Here is a 6,310-nt window from a genome sequence, read left to right as displayed (position 1 = left end):
TGGTTCACATATTCATCATAAAATAAGATCATGTACATACCAAGGGATTAACAAACACTATGGTCAAGCACAACTCTATCCTCAATAACATAGTTACATAAACATAACTGTTTCAAACTTTACATTACATTCTTATCATTTGTCATGTCCACATACTCTAGCTATTACATACATATGACTTTTCTCTTCTTTTCTTCTCTATCACTCCCGTACCTGCAAACCTGGGGGTTAGGGGAGAGGGGTGAGCTAAAAGCCCAGTGAGCAGAAACTAAAAACATTATATTAAAATTCATGCTTTCATGAAATGCATCATATCACAGACAATTCACATCAAGGGTGAACCCGTCACCAATTAGTCCCAACATAGTCTCGTGCCAGGCCGTAGCATGGGGTCCTGGTCTTCCTGTCATAACATACATAAAGTCTCGTGCCAGGCCGTAGCATGGGGTCCTGGTCTTCCTGTCATATCATATATAAAGCCTCGTGCCAGGCCGTAGCATGGGGTCCTGGTCTTCCTGTCATAACATACATAAAGTCTCGTGCCAGGCCGTAGCATGGGGTCCTGGTCTTCCTGTCATAACATACATAAAGTCTCGTGGACTAATTGGATCATACAGCATTCACCCACAACCACAAAATAAAATGCAATGCGACATATTCGTGAACTAATGCAATCAGCCTATTACATGTCATCATGATGCATGAAACATGCTCAAAACATTTAATTGCTTGATTTAGAACATTAAGCTTGTTTCCACTCACCTCTGGCTAGCTCCGACCAGACACTGAAGCAGCTCACTCACTGCTGGGGTCCTCGGTTCCTCGGGTCCGAACCTACACAGGTGGACTCCAATGAGGGACCAAACATATATAAACACAACTCTAATATATCCCCCAAAAACCCCCTAAAACATCATGAAAACATCACAGAAAATATGCATGAAACGGCTGAACAGGGCACCTTCGGCGGCACCTTCGGCGGCCGAAAGTCCTGGACAGAGACGAAACTCAGCTAGGTTCGGCGGCACCTTCGGCGGCCGAAAGTGCCAGACAGAGACGAAAGTCTCTTTTCGGGGGCACCTTCGGCAGCCGAAAGCTGCCTTCACAAGAGGGGTTCGGCGGCCGAAACTCCCTTCGGCTGCCGAACCTGGTTTCTGCCAAACGGCAGAAACTTGGTTCAAATGAACCTCCTGCCTCCCAAAACCATAGATCATGCATATTTCTCAACCAAAACACACATACAAGTTCCTAGGGGTCTCAAACATGCATATACCCCATCTACAACACTTCATTCACACACAATCAAGCTACATTGCTCAAACATCATCAAAACCCATAAACTCAACATATGTCCTAACATGCATTTCTACCCATAGATCTTACTTAAAACTTGTTTAAAACATAAAAAGGGTTCAAGATCGACCCTTACCTCTTGAAGAAACGAGAGGAAAGCGATCCTAGCTTGGAGATGGAGAGATTAAGCTCTTTGAACCTCCAAGCACTCAAAACTTGCTCAAAGCTCACAAATCTTCAAAACAAAGTTATAAACTTGTTAAAACCATGAAAGATCTAGAGGAAACACTCAAGATCGAGGGAGGAACGGTGGAGACTCACCTTGGCCGACAATGGGAGAGAAAAAGCTCGCCCGTGCGGACCAAGGGGACCCTTTTATAGTGGCTGGCCAGGCCACGTTCGGGGGCCGAATATGCCTCCGCATCCATGCAATGTTCGGCGGCCGAACATAAGGTTCGGCGGCCGAACCTGCACTTCCCTCACTTAGACTTTCGGGGGCCTAACGTGCCTCCCAAAGTCCATGCATGTTCGGCGGCCGAAAGTGAGTTTCGGCGGCCGAACCTGGGTTTTTCCTTAAAGAATTTTCATGCAAAACTTATTTAAAATCATACTTAAAACATTAAAATACATGAAAATATTTTATAAAAACATGCTTTTACCCTTCTAGAGGTTTCCGACACCCAAATTCCACCGGACGGTAGGAATTCCGATACCGGAGTCTAGCCGGGTATTACAGTAATCATGTTATTGAGGATAGAGTTGTGCTTGACCATAATGTATTGCTAATCCCTTTTATTTTATGTACATGATCTTATGATATGATGTTTATGCAAAACTAACTCAACACATGATGTATAGCCCTTCGAGGCTTTGATGAGATCCCACAGAGGGACTTTATTTGTGTATATGTTCAGAGTATGCACAGGTTGAGTTGGTGATTGATCACATGTATAAAAGAAAAGTTTTAATTTTTATGTATGATGGTTGATCATGTATGGGATTAAACAGGTTTACAGGTACATGTTAGGCTTGCTACGGGTCCCGGCGGCCTTATGCCGATCTGGATCCTAGCGCCGGTAGCGGTCCGGATTTCCGGGGCGTTACACCGGGGGTCATTTTCTGAGGCCGGTCACCTACCTCACTGAGGTCTTGCACAAGATTCAGGCTCTTAGGCCTTACTGTCGCTTCCAGTCTCTTTAGCCTTGCATGGGATTCAGGCTCATTGGCCTTACTGTCGCTTCATCATCTCAGCCAGTTTTGTGGTGCCGGGGGTCATTTTCCAAGGCCGGTCACCTACCTCACTGAGGTCTTGCGCAAGATTCAGGCTCTTAGGCCTTATTGTCGCTTCCAGGCTCTTTAGCCTTGCATGGGATTCAGGCTCATTGGTCTTACTGTTGCTTCGTCATCTCAGCCGGTTTTATGGTGCCGGGAGTCATTTTCCGAGGCCGTTCACTTGCCTCACTAAGGTCTTACGCAAGATTCAGGCTCTTAGGCCTTACTGTCGCTTCTAGGCTCTTTAGCCTTGCATGGGATTCAGGCTCATTTGCCTTACTGTCGCTTCGTCATCTCAGCCGGTTTTGTGGTGCCGGTGGTCATTTTCCAAGGCCGGTCACCTACCTCACTGAGGTCTTGCTTTTTCTTCTGAATTTTTTCTGCGAAATAAGAGTTTGCACAGAGTATATACAATAAGAATGCCCGTTGTTTAATTCGATAATATTTATCAATAGATAATATATCACGCAAGACACTTAACTTTATATTTCAATTTTCAATTTATAAAATATTATGTTTAAACATGTAAAATATTGTAAAAAGTATTATATACTTTTATAATTCTGTAATCAGTAATGACTGCAAAATGATAAATACAATGAAAGTAGTGTAAAAAACTCTCAATTTTGAAGTTTGTCCAATTGTGATGATCGATAATAATTAATTGCTTGCAGTAGGAGTGGATTGTGTGTTATCTAATTTTAGAAAATCATTTACAATGGCATTGTTGAAATATTTGTAAAGAATTTGGGTACTTACCTCCCAGTGATAAGAGCCACGTCGACCACTTTTGCATGGATTGTGTTGACGCGTCACTTTACTCCAATCCCATCAAACTTAATCTTGAAAAATTGATAATTTTGGTATTTGGCCGACCTGCTGTAGTCCGAGGTCCTCACTCGTGATCTTCTGCAGTTTTGTCCCACTGCAGCCTTCGCGCTTCACTGGAATCGCTCAATCTGTTGTCCTCTTCCTGAGGCCATGCGTGACTAGCTCTGTGTAATTCATGGCTTTACAAGCTTTTGGAGCCCTCTAATCATGGTTAGCCGACCTCAACTAATCTCTTTCTAAGACTCGACCTAGCTTCTTGGATTCTCCATCATCGACCTCGCCCAATTTTTCAAAGTTGCACTCTAATGTTTGGTTCTTCAAGAGCTAATCCTGACTTCGACCTCTGCGAATCCAACTGCCCATTAACTTGAATCATCTTTCAGTCCGCTGACATGCAGCTCGTCTTCAACTTTTGACCCACATGTTTAGCAAAGGTTCTCCTAAATCAGCTCGTCTGGTCTGCTAAAATTCTAGTATGCTCTTATCACTAAGAGGTTATCCAGTTGGTCCAACCAGTTGGAGTATGCGTTGCCGACTTGCTTTGTTGGTCCATCGAGGTCGTCATGCTCGATTCCTTTCACCGATCTTCCGAAAGTGATTAGCCCGAGCTCTTTCACCGATTTTTAGCTTGAGCCTTTCCATTGACCTGTCAGGGGTTGTCAAGTCGGATTCTTCCTCTGACTTGTTAAGGAGTCCGACCGAGCTCTTCCATCGACCTTTATCTCAAGTTCTTCCACCGACCTATTTTTCATCATTTATTGTGCAGTATGATCTCGCCTATTTGCTATCCAGAGCTGTTTAATTTATCCAACCTGCTTTATTTTTCCTCGCGAATCCCCCCTTTTTTTATTAATTTTCTCTCTAACTTGCTATCTTGAACTTTATAGCTAAACTGTCAGTCTAACCTTTACAACATACATACGGCCGACCTCACAATTTTAACAAATATGTATATCGCTAATTCTTTTTCTTTTTCTTTTTATAGAATATATCAAAATTTTATACTCATAGATAAGCATTTCGATATAAAGTTTCACTTCATCAGATTTCAAAGAAAAAGTTAATAGTAATAAAATTTAATAAACATTAAAATAAACTATCTGAAAAACTATCAAAATATTCTTGAATATAATGAATCTTTTTTTTTCAGCTGGGTTAGTGTAAACCTCTAGTTTTCTTTTCGCACAAACTTTCATACCTTCGTGTGGATCTCAATGGGTGAATTTAGGAACTTTAGAGATAGTAAAATCTCTTTCGTCCCCACAGATGGCGCCAATTGATAGATCTGATTTTTCTTTTACTCCATGATAGATCTGGTTTTCTTCTTGCTCCATCATATGGGTCTCTCAATGTTCAGTTTGATGAAAGGACCTGTAAAATAAGGAAAGATGGTCAGGAGTCTACCGGGGATGCCCCCGGTGGAGACCCTCCGACGTTCAAGTCAGATTCATGAACTATGGTAGTATGGATAGGCAAGAGTTACAGAGAAAAATAAAGTAAAAGAATATGGAGTCAAGGAAGAAGCCGAAAGAAGAAGGAAGACCCCCTCTCCTTTTTTACCTACCCCTGACGCCTGTTCCTGCTATTGTGCTACCTGTCTATGTCACTCAGGCCCGTATGTATGGACGTGTCAGACCCCTCTCCATGCCAGACGGCCATTTAATTCTCCCGGCGCGCGTGCGGGCCGGGCTGCAAAGTGACTGGACTAGCTCCTCTCATTCACATCACATCACCAAGCTGGGCTTTTTCCTGCTAGGTCTGGACTCGCGGATAACCCATCCGGCTCGACGTGTCTGGATCGAGGCATGAGATGCTGAGTTGGTCAGCCTAAGGAGGGCTTGATGAGTTTTGAGTCATTATTTTCCTCTTGAGTCCGACCTCATCCAAGATAGAAGAAATCCAGTGGTCATCACTTTACATTAAAAAATGCTCAAGATGTAATTTTAAAAAATCCTTCAATTTAAATTTAAACATTCACACCATCGTTACTTTTTTTAATAAAAAAATAGATGATTGCATTCATAAAATAAATGGGCCCAGCTAAATACATCAAAATTATAGACTTGGTTAAAAAAAAAAAGCTCAATTATAAAAAATCTAGCCCAATACTATTGCTGGAATCCCTAAGCACTACGGAACAGAAGCTAAACGTCGCACCCTCTGCTCTGGCAGAGACCAAAATGAAAAAGAGTCTTATGATCACTGAAAATGAAACTGACTCTTTTTTAAAGAAAAACGCATAGTCTATAAACAGTATATGATTGATTCGATTTGAAATTAAATTAAAATTTTAATTTAAACGTATATTTAGACACATTATATATGATTTATAATATTATCAGTAAGCTATTTAAAATTCATTAATTTAAATTAATTTAAATAAATTTATTAAAAGAATAAAATATTTTTAAAAAATAAAATGCTCATACTATCTCATCCCATCTTTTAAATTATATATTAAATTTTTTCAATTGAAAGAAAATTGTAAAAATACCAATATTCTAAGATCATGCATGTGAAACCCTATAATGTTTAAGAATCCAAGCCACCCAATTGATCCAGTCTGGAATCTACTCGAATATTTGGTGCTCCATAATTCAACCTAAACCTTTTTTTTTTCAAAAAAACTTCATTTTGTAATTTAATTTTTAATTGGTCCATCATGCCCAACTAATTGAAATTTGATACAAACTGTTTATTCCATCTGTTATGTAATTTTTATTAATTTTTTTAATTATTTTAAAATTAGTATTCACCTTTTTTAATTATAATAATATATAAATTAAATATTATAATTCTATTTTATTTTATTTTATTTTCAATAAATCTCTTAAAAATCTCTTTTAATATTTAATAAAATTTAATATATTTAAAATGAATATAATTATTCACTTTAAACCAATTTATTTAGAAC

Source organism: Manihot esculenta, chromosome 13 (genome assembly GCF_001659605.2).
Source record: "Manihot esculenta cultivar AM560-2 chromosome 13, M.esculenta_v8, whole genome shotgun sequence".
NCBI lineage: Eukaryota > Viridiplantae > Streptophyta > Magnoliopsida > Malpighiales > Euphorbiaceae > Manihot > Manihot esculenta.
The sequence above is the reverse complement of the archived record's forward strand: the minus strand, read 5'-3'. Positions refer to the sequence as shown.